Raw genomic sequence first — 14,991 nt, forward strand, 5'->3', positions numbered from 1 at the left:
GACGTTGCCGTCGCCGACGTAGCGGGACGATGCCTGGTTACATCATAAGACCGGCGGGGGTTTGTAGGCCGTTAATAATCGGGATATCTATGATGTGTGTTATGCATTGGGGAATGCTTTGTGCCTGAGATCGTTGTTGAGCAAGTCTGGATTACTAGTCGTATTAGGTATGATTATGCCTTGGATTGTAATGTATGTGCTCAAAGAGCAATTTCCATGCTGTGGAAAATTTCTAATGTGCAGGGCTTATGTATGTGCCAAGGCAAGATAAGGGCGCCTGTGTTTGTTTACGGCACATTGGTTGTTAGGATTGCATGTTTAGAATTGTCCGGACGTACGTGTTATCCTAAGCGTGACTTAGGAAGTTTACTTATTGAGATTTATTCTTATTGTTGAATTATAACCATTTCAGACCCCCGACCATGACTAGTCCTCCTCGATGTTTTGGGGTACTCATGGATGTGAACCATATGGAAACGAAGTACCCGGTTGGTGAAGATAGGGTGTATATTAGGCATTATACGATGATATGGGTAGATAAGGGCTTAGATCACTAGAGGTCCCATACTTTTTTGGCCTGGTTTTATCGTGATAGGGACAAGGTGACCGGCCCAATCCGAGGGTTTCATGGCCCTCATCATGGCGGTGATGAAGTAATGGAGTGGGATCCCATGGAGATTGATTCCCCTAACGGAGAAGTTATCAATCCCGATACCGATCCTGAGAAGTCGGATCCCGAGCCTTGTGACGATATGGAAGATCCGGGGACGCCGCCAGGGTACGCCGGGGATTGAAGATAGGTTTAGTTCCCCCGTCTTTTAGAGTACCCCTTTTTTGGTAGAGAAGCTAGGATAACCAACCACTGATCCTTTTTGTTGTGCGTGGTTCTCATATAGTGGCCTCTAGTAAGGCTTGTAATTGTATATTTGTGTTTAACCATGTGTTTATAAAAGGGGTTTGTTGATGTGTATCAAATGTCTTTTTACTATCCCATTTATTTGTATGCCGTATGGAGAGTTCGAGTTTGCTTCCGCTTGTGTTTATCGTTAGAGATTCATTTGGGTCGGTGACAAGTCCTGGGATATCACATATTCAACGACCAATGCGGGATGTTGCGTGTTCGTGGGGTTCGGGGCGTGACAATCCAGTACCCCAGAATCAACCCATGGTCATCCGTGACCGATGTATGGTCATGCGGAATCACCCGTGACCGACACATGCCGACTTGGCACTGATCCATAGCTATCCTGGACCATCCCAATAACGGCCCTTATGGTCGGAGGTTCAATCCATAGTCATATCGATCTATTCAACTTGCGTGATTAGGGAGTCATTCCATTGTCGATCCCATGGTCAATTCATGGACAATCTTTCAATCGAACCATGACCAACCCTCAGTACACTTGTTCCGACCATACTGTCCGTCCTATTACCGATCCTCGGATCGGACTACTCGCCCATTCCATCACCATTCACCTTAGGCCATCTTGGTCCTAAATTCGGGAATGTCACAAGAGTACTAGGTTGTCCATGCCACTGGCCTATTGGACAATCTGGATTCTAATAGCACACATGAGCATATGCTAGGGGGATCGGGTCGGGTGGAGGAGATCCCGCCATACACCCATGTTCTGGTTAGTGTTCGTGACGACCTCGTCGATGCACTCATCGGGTATGCCAAAATTCATAAAAAAAATTAATTTGAAAAATCTTATTTATCATTACAATGTTCGCACCTAAATCTTAACCATATATAAGAAACTGAAAACATTAAAAAAAATCGTGCCCTATTTTCCTCCCTTTTTCTACGAAATTATTTTCCAAATATATATGATTGTGAGATAATAATAATGAGAAATAATAATTGCGATGGACACTATCCAAAATTAACTAGCTTGGCTAAAAAAAGGAAAAAAATAGATGATGTACGAAATTAAGTAACACGCATTGCACGTGCTATACACGTGCAATGCAGGTGCTATACTCGGGCAATCCACATGCAATATGGGAAAAGAAACATATGACCTAATTGGTGTTCATGTTGCACTCGTATGCCGGCAGCATTCTTGATAGTGGCAAGCCGGAGTGCGGCCTCCTCCATGAACCTAGAGGTCTTGGTGAGCAAGCGCTTCAGATTACCCATCTTAAGAAAACATATTGAATAAATTCAAGGCCTGGTTCTATATAAACCTACATCTCCATTCCATCTAATTGGTTCGTAAAGCCTCATTATTCACTCGTCACTGCGGCCTCAATCCTTTGCATCTCCAAATCATTTGCCGCGGACCTCCTGAATGTACTGAACAACTGTCCGATCTCTTCCAACGTTTTCCCCTTTGTCTCGGGCATCAAGGGATAGAATACCAGACACCCGACGATTGCTATCACCGGAACAATAAGGCAGCCCCACCGAGGGTGATCGCTTTGAACATCCATATGTACGTCAATGATAACCCTATGCTCGGTGGGAAGATCTCCATGTAGTACACATCCGTGATCGGCCCTAGCTTGATTGAGAAGAAGATCACATAGGAAATCACCTAGGTGATGGCCATGTCTACTGCTCAGGAGAGCTTCGTGCGGCTATGGTTGATGAAGCCGAGGCAAACCCTGAGGGAGATGAGTGAGAAGAACACCTTGCCCATGTTGCTCAACAACAATGGCCACTACCCGACCCAATTAATGAGGAATGTGGCAAAGAGGATGACCGATGTCTTCACCAAGTCAATTACCATGTTCATGAGTAATTTTCCATAAGATGTAGTGATGCGAACCCTCTCAAAAAGTTTAGGGCTAAAGAGTACTAGGTTGTCCATGCCACAGGCTTGTTGGACAATCTGGATTCCAACGGCACACATGAGCATATGCTATAGAGGGATCGAGTCGGGTGGAGGAGATCCCAAAATACACCTGTGTTCTGGTTAGCGTTCGTGACGACCTCATCGATGCACTCCTCAGGTATGCCAAACTTCATAAAAAAAATTAATTTGGAAAATCTTATTTATCATTACAATGTTTGCACCTAAATCTTAACCATATATAAGAAATTGAAAACATAAAAAAAAATTCGTGCCCTATTTTCCTCCCTTTTTCTACGAAATTATTTTCCAAATATATATGATTATGAGATAATAATGATGAGAAATAATAAGTGCGATGGACACTATCCAAAATTAACTAGCTTGGCTAAAAAAAGGAAAAAAATAGATGATATCCGAAATTAAGTAAGCACGTGCAATCCACGTGCAATCCATGTGCTACACTTGTGCAATCTACGTGCAATATGGGAAAAGAAACATATGCCCTAATTGGTGTTCATGTTGCACTTGTTTGTCGGCAGCCTTCTTGATAGTGGCAAGCCGAAGCGCGGCCTCCTCCACGAACCTAGAGATCTTGATGAGCAAGCGCTTCGGATTGCCCATCTTAAGAAAACATATTGAAAAAGTTCAAGGCCTGGTTCTATGTATACCTACATCTCCATTCCATCTAATTGGTTCGTAAAGCCTCATTATTCACTTGTCACCGCGGCCTCAATCCTTTGAATCTCCAAATCATTTTCCACGGACCTCCTGAATGTACTGAACAACTGTCCCATCTCTTCCAACGTTTTCCCCTTTGTCTCTGGCATCAAGGGATAGAATACCAGACACCCGACGATTGCGATCATCGGAACAATAAGGCAGCCCCACCAAGGGTGATCGCTTTGAACATCCATATGTACGTCAGTGATAACCTTATGCTCGGTGGGAAGATCTCCATGTAGTACACATCGGTGATCGGCCCCAGCCCGATCGAGAAGAAGATCACATACGAAATCACCAAGGTGATGGCCATGTCTACCGCCCACGAGAGCTTCGTGCGGCTGTGGTTGATGAAGCCGAGGCAAACCCGTGGGAGATGAGTGAGAAGAACACCTTGCCCATGTTGCTCAACAACAATGGCGACCGCCCGACCTGATCAATGAGGAGTGTGGCAAAGAGGATGACCAATGTCTTCACCCAGTCAATTACCATGTTCATGAGTAGTTTTCCGTAGGATATGGTGATGTGGACCGTCTCGAAAACTTTAGGGCTAAAGAGTACTAGGGTGTCCATGCCACAGGCTTTTTGGACGATCTGGATTCCAATAGTACACTTGAGCATATGCCAGAGGGATCGGGTTGGGTGGAGGAGATCCCACCATACACTGGTGTTATGGTTTGTGTTCGTGACAATCTCGTCATTGCACTCCTCAGGTATGCCAAAATTCATAAAAAAAAATTAATAAAAAAATCTTATTTATCATCACAATGTTCACACGTAAATCGTAACTATATATAAGAAATTGAATACATAAAAAAAATTTCGTGCCCTATTTTCCTCCCTTTTTATACAAAATTATTTCCAAATATATATGATTATGAGATAATATTGATGAGAAATAATAATTGCAATGGACACTATCCAAAATTAACTAGCTTGGCTAAAAAAAGGAAAAAAAAAATAGATGATATATGAAATTAAGTAACACACGAGCAAAGCACGCGCAATGCACGTGCTATACACTTGCAATCCATCCGCAATGCACGTGCTATACTTGTGCAATCCACATGCAATATGGGTAGAACCTTCCCATTAGATAGCCAAGAAGAAGAATAGACCTAATTGGTGCTCGTGACAATGTCGCCGTTGCCCGCACATCTCAACCAACCAAGTTAAAAGTATTAAGTAGGTTGACCTAACATAACGGGTAGAGTTTTCACTAAGAGATCTTAACGACCCAAAGTTAAAATCACTTTGTAGGTCTTGGACCGAAAAGTGGTGAAAATAGAGTATTTTTCTTTGAAATTTTGTAGATGAAGATGAGTTACGGCCAAGATGAAAAATTTCGGGGTAAGTACAGCGCAAGTGCCATAACTTTTGTATGGAGGACACTTAAGTGCCATAACTTTTTTTAGCTTACTTGAGTGCCATAACTTTCAAAAAAATGATCACTTGAGTGCCATAACTTTCAAAAAAATGATCACTTAAGTGCCACTTACGAGCTGGTCGTGAGGGCCCGAAACCGCGGCTTTTCCGGCCGAACAATGACCTTCCCAGTGAGGCGAGCACCACCAGCTTGAAGAGGGGGTGTCGGTGAATCATTCCATGGCCTCCGTTCGTCTCGAAATTTCTGTTTTAGCCTCCGTTGACGAAGGTAAAAATGCTTCGTAGTCACACGATTTATCGAACCGATTTGTGTGACTACGAAACATTTTTACCTTCATCAACGGAGGCTAAAACGGAAATTTTGAGACAAATGGAGGCCATGGAATGATTCACCGACACCCCCTCTTCAAGCCGGTGGTGCTCGTCTCGCTAGGAAGGTCACCGTTCGATCGGAAAAGTCGCGGTTTCGGGCCCTTACGACCAGCTTGTCAAAGGGGTTGGTCGTGAGGGCCCGAAACCGCGGCTTTTCCAGCCAAACGGTGACCTTCCCGGCGAGGCGAGCACCACCAGATTGAAGAAGGGGTGTCGGTGAATCATTCTATGGCTTCCGTTCGTCTCGAAATTTCCGTTTTAACCTCCGTTGACGAAGGTAAAAATGCTTCGTAGTCACACAAATCGGCGCGATAAATGTGTGACTACGAAGCATTTTTACCTTCGTCAATGGAGGCTAAAACGGAAATTTCGAGACGAACGGAGGCCATGGAATGATTCACTGACACCCCATCTTCAAGCTAGTGGTGCTCGCCTCACCGGGAAGGTCATTGTTCGGCCAGAAAAATCGCGGTTTCGGGCCCTCACGACCAGCTCGTAAGTGGTACTTAAGTGATCATTTTTTTGAAAGTTATGGCACTCAAGTGAGCCAAAAAAAAGTTATGGCACTTAAGTGTCATCCGTACAAAAGTTATGGCACTTGCGCTGTACTTATCCCAAAAATTTCTACCGATGTTACTAGGGTTAAAGTGATGTATAGAAGTAGATTTTAGATGGAAGAATACATGTTATCATATGTGGCAACATCTCACTCAATTGATGGCCAAATGTAAGAAGTTAGGATATAATATGGATGACTAATAACCAAAAGTGATGATGGCCGCGTCAAATTAGTGCAAGAGTCTGAGTCTAAGAATGGCACGTGGCCATGCATGTAATCTCCAAATGGCACGTGAGGTTTTAGATGTCTTGAGAGGAGTTTTAGTGAGAAATCATAATGAAAATATAAATTCTTCTCCCTTTAATACCATATTGTAAATAATTAATTATTATCACTAATTAGCTAAAGTTTAACCAATAATATCACCCATCAACTACTAAGATGATGGTAAATTAATTAACAGCGCTCTACTATTAACGTATACATCAACTTTTACAAATTTCAATTTTCAACACATCTAACTTCAAATGATTACGTTTGCGAAAACATCCTTGACGTTCCCCATAACTCACAAAATTTACAATTCAACTAAGATTTATACGTGTCCACCCGAATTCTAAGCTAAATAATACTTAGCTTTAAAATCTAAGTATCATTACCAGATACGAAAATTTTTGAATGTCATATAAATATGATTAGAAAATTCCGGATGTCACAATTAATCCTAAATTTTTTGTCTTATTTCCTATTTAAAATATATATATCAATGATTTAATAGTGATGAAGTAAATAAGAATTGGAAAGTACAATAAAAAAGTAAATTCTGTGTAACTTATAGTTTAAGAAATTAATATAATTAGATTATTATATAAAGATAGCTTATTGCATAAAATAAAAAATAATTGCAATTAATAAATATATAATTTTAAAAAAATAAAAATTATTTCATTAAAAATGGAAAAGTTAGCTAAATGTTACGCACTTACCCTTTTCCCGATATGAATTGACAAGAAATTATATTATGGTTATGAAATTGTACTTGTGAATGTTATATCTAATTTGTTAGGAAATTATAGTGTAAATAATTATAGCTTCATGCCAATAATTAACATAATTTGTTTATTATTAGTTAATGAATTAATATTTTAGAAAAATATTTGGTAATTGACTGATAGCATTAGGTAGTGTAAGAAATGCAATTTTTACATAAATAAGAAGTGAATAGTATATCTTAAATTAATTTTTTGATAATTATTCAATTTCATCTTGACAAGGCATTGGACGACATTATTTGAAATAGTTTGAAATGATCATTTGTGAACATTAAATACTTTGTGAAAGGAATTGCCAAAAGTTATATGTATTGATTTATGAAATGCTTCATGAAATGCATTCTAATTTGATAAATGGAATTGAGAAATATTATATAATTCGGATTATGAAATCGGTTTATTAGATGGATTATGGATTTGTTTTGTGGGTATTGGAGAATGATATTAGTGGATTATGCTCATATCGCCATGACTAGAATTCATTGAGGGGGTAAGTATGCATATTGTAATCAAGACGTCCTTTTGGAATGAACCACCGGCTGATATAGGTGGAGACCTAGTCAAGAGAGATGTGACATCCGAAAATTCTCACATCCATTAAATGTATGTAGGAAATGAATACAATAAATTTCACAGGTGGAAATTCTAGTCGGATAATTAACATGGTGTAGTGGAAGGTCCGAATTTTATTTTCTGTGTCCGTAGTTTTGGAAAGTGATTCAATTAGGATTTAATTAATGAATATTTGTTATTAGGTCGATTATTTAGTATGGCAATGAAATATGTATCATCATAATGGTTGTTAATGGAGACTAATACGTTCTGAGTTTTTGTATCTTGATGAGTGGTAAGTTAGAAATTTACTGAGTTGTGATTCTCCTGGTGTCTGGTAACTTTCGCTGAACTTCTAATTGTTCAAAATATTATTTTGAATTATCAGTATTTAGAATGGACACAAATTTCTTTGTTTATGTACTAATTTATTAGATATCTTGTTAATTTTATCAAAATATCTACTTTAGAACCATAAAGTTGGGTCATTTGTCACCTATTAATTTGACCACCTCTCATTCAATTTCAACTTGGTGTTTTAAACCTAATATTATCATTGTTTTTAACCTTGGTTAAACAATCTTATCACTTTGTAACTCATGGGAGTCTTCTAAATACATCCCCTTTTGTCATGTAACTCCATTAAGAAATGTTTCGAGTCTTCAACTCCTCTCTCTCAATTTTCACTTTCCGATCTTCCGAGTAAAAGCAAGGGTTCCACTCTTGTGTTGTTGAAGCTTCTAATTTAATCTTTTCAAGTGTTCACAAGGTGAATTATTGTATTTCCTTTTCATCTTATCAAACTAGTTTTGTTGCTTACAAAGATTGAAAGTTGTTAATTTATGTTCTTGATTATTTTGCTTTGAAGGTATTTAAACTTTTATTTGCTCAAGTCATTTTTCGGGTAAGTGAAACTCTAGGGATTAGTACTCTTGACTTGGTTATTTGATGGTTGTTAATTTTAGTTTGATATTTAATGTGATTGTGTGTTGAATTGTTTTGATCGTTTGACTTGAATTGATGAGTCTCTACATGCTGAGTTTGTGATTAATCGATATCCATAAGATTCGGTAGTATAAAAAGTGGTAATGATGAAATTAAAGATGAAAGTAATATTTTTGTAATTTGATTAAGTTAACGATTTACTAGCTAAGTGTTGCCAATTAATCATGTGGTTGATTATTTGAGTTGTCGATTGTTATGATGTCAATCAATTGAATTGTCGATGTTGACGTGGTCGATTTTTTAAGTTGTCAATGTTCATGTTGTCGATAGTTTATGTTATTGATGTTCACATTGTCGATTTATGAACATTTGTTCCTAAATTACAAATTACCTATCTGTGACTTCCGATTAAATAATGATGGCTTAGCATGGAAAGAGTGAGGATATATGCATTGAAGTGTATGTAATTAATTGTTTATCATTAATTGCGTGACAAATGGCAAATTATTGTGATGTATATGGCAATTGTTATATTGTTATAAAGTGTATCTGAATGGTGCCAAGTGAGGAAGACCTTTTGCCATGGTTGATTCCCTTGTATGAATATGTGTGAAAGACTCTTAAGTTAGCCAGATGTTCTGCCGTTTAGAGACGGGTCTCTACAAGGTTGAAGGGACAAGAAAGTCCTATAATTTATACACGTTATGGGTTGGCTAGTGTAGCCTGAGTGGGCTTGTGTAACTGAGTTGACTTGTATAGCCTATGTTAACCATCATCATGCGGTCGTATAGTGGCGTATTTATCCTCGCTGATGTAGAGGATCCCGTGATGATTGGGTTGTGTAACGTGGCAAAGAGGTATTTATAATTCCATCCCCCAAGAGTTGGTGATAACGACATCTCGTATGTTCTGATCCCCCATAAGTGTTTGTATGCCTCGTGATGGTCTTGGCCTGTGACAAGTATGAAGTCACTTGTGCATATCGGTGAGCTTCATGATGAGTAGAGAATATATATTCCCTATGTATAGTGGTGAGCCACTGTGATATATGCACATTATGGAGTAACATGTTATCTACTTGCATCTGAGTGGATAATCGTATCCAAAGTTGTTAATAGTTTTTATCGACATATCATGATAGATTAGGTAGTACAATTACTTCTACATTTGTCATGCATGGTTATTTTGTACTTGTCTTAGATTCACGTTGTTATTAGTACCAAATTGAGTGGTAAGAAGATCTTTTATCTTAGAAATTTTGTTTATTGGGTTTTGACTCATTCCTATATTTTTCCAGAAGTGCAAAATGGATCCCTTACCGGCACTACGTTTTGGAGCTTCCATGTATGTTGATTGTGAATATCAAGATGTGCTTGTACCTGAATCGGTGGTAGTATATACTAAATGTAGCTCCATAGTATGAGTCAACATGGGGCTTCGAGTGGATTTCCCATCGATTTGTTGCTTGGTATTGGAATATCAATAATGAGCTAGTTGGACCGTTAAGAGGTTTTGTTGCTTGGTGTCGATGGGTGAGATTGTCGATCCATAGTGCATGGCTTGACTTTTGTAGAAGTAGATTTTTTTGGGTATTGGTGATAAGTGATCCTGACTCTTCCTAGGACTTTTGTAATTTATGTTTTGCTTAGACATTATAAAGATAATATCTACTTATGTTAATCTAACGAAGATGCATATGTACTTTATTTAAGCTTGTGAGATTTATTGTGTGGGATGATGTGTATATTTCATTGCGTTTCCATATGTTAATAATATTACGATATAAAAATCGAAAAAGACACGTGCCGCGTGTAATGTTTTGAGGTGTTATAGGGGAAAGTCGGTTGCCATTGTCACAGGAATTAAGCGTAACCATAGTTAAATGTTGAGCATTAGATTAGTCGATAAAATGAACTATTGACGTTTGATTTGATTGAGATTGATCAATGCATTTGACTATTGATATTTTGTTCTGATATTTGTTAAATAAAGGAACATTTCTAATATGTATATGATTAGGTTAAAGAGATATAACTCGTTTGATCTTGCACTACAAAAAAACACCGGATTAGCGACGAAATTTGCGACGGAAAATGTGGAAAAATCTGTCGCAAATCGAATTTGCGATGGAAAAAATTCCGTCGCTACTAGGTCGTCGCAAAATTTTGCGACGGAAAATTCACAAGTTCGTCGCAAATTTGCGACGAAAAAAAATTCGTCGCAAAATTCGTCGCAAAATTTGTCGAAAAATTCGTCGCAAATTTGTGACGGCACATAGTCCGTCGCAAAATTCGTCGCAAATATCCGTCGCAATTTCGTCGCAAATTTGCGACGAACTCGATCCGTCGCAAAATTCATCGCAAAAATCCGTCGCAAATTCGTTGTTGCGACGAACTCAATCCGTCACAAAATTCGTCACAAAAATCTGTCGCAAATTCGTCGCAAATTTCGTCGCAAAAATCCGTTGCAATTTCGTCGCAAATTTGCCACGAACATTTGTCCGTCGCAAAATTCGTCGCAAAAATCCGTCGCAAATTCGTCTCAAATTTCGTCGCAAATTTGCGACGAACTCAATCCGTCGCAAAATTCGTCGCAAAAATCAGTCGCAAATTCGTCGCAAAATTCGTCGCAAAAATCCGTCGCAATTTCGTCGCAAATTTGCGACGACTTTGTCCGTCGCAAAATTCGTCGCAAAAATCCGTCGCAATTTCGTCGCAATTTTCGTCGCAAAATCGTCGTAAAATTTGTCGCGAATTTCGTCAGAAAATTCGTCGCGAATTTCATCGTAAATTAGTGACAAACTTTAATGATAGCAAAATTCGGCTTAAAATATTTGTCGCTATTTTTATATCATTTCGGCCATAAATTCTTGTCCATATCAATCAAAGGAGACAATGATATATAATTGAAACAGAAAAACGAACAAACCATAAATTCTGACAAACCAGCCACAATGACATATAATTGAAACAAATAACAGAAGGAAAGTTATAGAGTCTGACATGATACTATTTGATATCCAATCTTACAATACAGTCAAAACATGAACTAAGAGACGGGACAACCATAGAAGACGCAATAAAACCATACAGAAGAAGACGCGGCTTTGGTACGATGGCAGGACACCAAAAGTAGTCACTTTTGTCGAGACCTGAGGAAATGTCGATACATAAATCAGTCCAGAATATAAAAAAAGCGTTTATGCATGGATGTGGAACTAGGTGTAAAATAACAAAAGAGTTAACAAAAATACGTTTCGGGACGAACATAAATGTTCTTACATATGAATATAAGTGAAATTATGAAAAACCAAGATTATGAAGCAAGCTTACCCCCGATTTTGAGAATTTTAACTAGAAAGACCGGAGAAAATCTTCTTCATCATCATCATCAGCAGCATTCTCGGCATCAATGTGTTGGTCATCATTGTACCCATCACCTACTGGATTGGCTGGAGGTACAGGAGGATCGTCATAGCGATTGATGTTAAGGTGTTGCATAACGATTCTCATTTGTTGTTCCAAGTTATGTATTCGTTCATCCTTCTTAACAAGTAAATTATTCAGACGATTCACTTCTTGGGTCAATTGCTCGTTTGCTCGTGACCTCCTTCGACCCGTCCCAGTGGATGATGAACTTCCAGGACTATTCGGCATGTACATCCTTGATAATGATCCCATCCCAAATATTTTCCCTTTTTCGCCCCACCGTTGCCTCCATCCATAATGCCATATTATCAACGGTGGCGGGACTCAGGACAATCATCACTACCACTAGCACTACTCATTAAAAGTTCATCATATTTTTCCTACATTAACAATGTAGATGAAAATAAAATCACTATATATATATATATCTATCAAAAATATTGAAAGCATTCACGGTTTTCATTATAGTTTACATATAAGCCAAAGTATAATCTTACATACCTTAACAGCTTTTGCTCGATCGCCAGTCCATGTCTTATTTTTCTTTTGAAATGTGCGTTCAAATGTAGCTGCAAATGTCGATTCCGTCCTCAATTCATGTGCCTACAAAATGTAAACATGAGTAATTGAATTAAATTAACTTATAACTCATTTAACAGACTTACCAGTCGTTTGCGATGCTCCACAATGTTGATAGAGCCCCCAAAGATATGTGGCGACCCATCACTAGAACTAGAAGATCGATTCTTCTTATTCCGCTCATGAGTTGCTGACTCGTTCGGATGCCCAAAATGTGTTAATTGCCTCCCAATTGTCGTTTGTAAAGAAAGACGGCTTCGCTTGCTTGCTCTTCGCTCTATTCATGACATTTCGCATAAAATCACTTATTTTCTTATCGAAAATTCTTCTCACTTCATTGTCTTCCGCTTCCTCCCTCTTGAACTTCCGCTGCAATGAATAAAAACACAAATTGAAAATTATTATGATGATTACATATCCATAACCATGCACCAGACAAATATAGACAGATTTTGTAAAGTTTATGTTGGGGAAAATATCTGGTCCTTTAGGTATCGAAAACTACAGAGTTGTTCTGGTCCCTTTACATCATTCTTAACCATCAATATACTACACCACACTTAATTGGTGAGAAAATAAAATATGTAAAACTTACCTTGAGCTCATTCCACTACATTTCTTTCACTTCTTGTGGAACATTTCTGTAAGTAATATACTCTCCCATCCAAAAGTTTCTTACTATTTTGTTCAATTCCCTCACAACAGACGGAGCATCCGTGAATCTGCATTCATATGAATATTGTGCAACATAGACAATTCAATTGACATCAATATCTAAAGCCCTAAATATTACATATACTAAAATAAAAATGAAGTACTTACGAATTTCCAAATGGGCATATGAAGAATCGGTTATCTTCTTGACCTCTGTTTCCGTCAATATTCGATTGTTCCGCCGAATAATGGGGTGGAACGGAAGGAGAGGGAGCTAAAGGAGATTGAACTGGAGAACGTTCAGTTCGCATGTGGCCAAGTCCCGTAACATGTTGTTGAGTATTGGAGGAAGGGCCAACGTGTCCATATTATGACGGACCATACTGTGGTTGAGGGTTAGATGCCGGGACAGGGGAAGAGCAAAGGGACGGGGACGAGGACGAGGAAGAGCCTTGTCTTCTAGGCATGTGACCTCCACGTTTATACTGAAAAGTAGGAACGTTATGCGAATATGTAAAGAACTATTGACACGTATTACGAACACATAATGATGTACATGACGAAGCTTACCATTTTGATGGAAAGACTGAGAAAATGTTTCCTTGAAATGAGCCAATGTCAAGTGTTTATGACGTGCAATTTCCTACAAACAAATATACTATGAATCCCATTCATTTTGATATGAAACATCAATGTATGAGCACGATTTGGGTGGCTACAGGTATTAAACATCACTATATGAATCGCATTCATTTTGATTAAATTTTTTTTGACAACGTACAAAAATTTAAATTTCACTGAAAGTGGGTGGCCACAGGTATTCTAAGTCATTCTGTACAGTTTTGTAAGAAAAAAATTATTATTATTGCAAAAAAAAATTTTGGGCCCTAAAAAAAAATTTCACTAAAAGTTAGTGGCCACCGATATTCTAAGACATTTTGTAAAGTTTTGAAATTTTAAAATTTTAAGCATTTTTAAATTATTATTTTTTAATATAAATTTTTTTCGTGAAATAAAAAAATTTGTCCATACTAAAATTGGGTGGCCACAGGTAGTCTAAGCTATTAAGTAAAGTTTCCAAAATTTTTGTCCTTATTTATTTTAATAATTTTTAGGGCACGTTAAAAAAATTAAATATAACTAAAAGTGGGTGGCCACAGGTATTATAAGTCATTCCGTGAAGTTTTGAAAATTTTTAAATTCTAATTTTTTTTTGGCCATCTAAAGAAATTTACATTTCACTGCAAGTTGATGGCCACATGTTTTCTAGGCAATTCTGTGCAGTATTGAAATTTTATATTTTTTTAATTTTTTTTTCACCCAAAAATAATAAAAATTTCCCTCACAATGGGTGACCACATTTATGTTAAGCCATTTTATAAGGTTATGGAAATTTTTAATTTTTTAATATTTTTTTCCCCAGAACGTTAAAAAATCTAAATTTCATCGAAAATGGGTGGTCACTATTAATTTTTGCCATTTTGTGATATTCTGAAATTTTTGTTTTTTAAAAAGTTTAAAAAACTTTTACGGTCAAATTTCATATTTGTTGCCAACATATACCGTTGTTTTAATTTTCCGTAATTTTCCTTGATTTTTTATAGAATTGTTTAATTTTCAAGCATTTTCTGTGAAAACGCTTAATCAATCACCTTATCGTCATTTAACGCTTAATCATCCACATAATAGACAAATTAACCAGTCGACCACCGATCAAAGCCACATGCAATCCTGAAATCGACCCGTAACTTAGCCAACGAAAAGTGATCCTAAATAATCCTTAAACAAGTCCGACTAATTACCTAATTATACTAACTAGGGTTTAGAGAGTTGCTTACTTGGTTCAAGGACAATAAAAATCGGCCGATAGAACGGTGGCGGTCCAGCAAGCGTGAGCTCAAATGGTGACTAGTCGGCCAGTGCTCGGCCACGCCAAGGCGAAC

This window comes from Syzygium oleosum, unplaced genomic scaffold (genome assembly GCF_021117445.2).
Source record: "Syzygium oleosum isolate NSW1041296 unplaced genomic scaffold, Sole_v2.1 Sole_v2.17, whole genome shotgun sequence".
In the NCBI taxonomy this organism is placed as follows: domain Eukaryota; kingdom Viridiplantae; phylum Streptophyta; class Magnoliopsida; order Myrtales; family Myrtaceae; genus Syzygium; species Syzygium oleosum.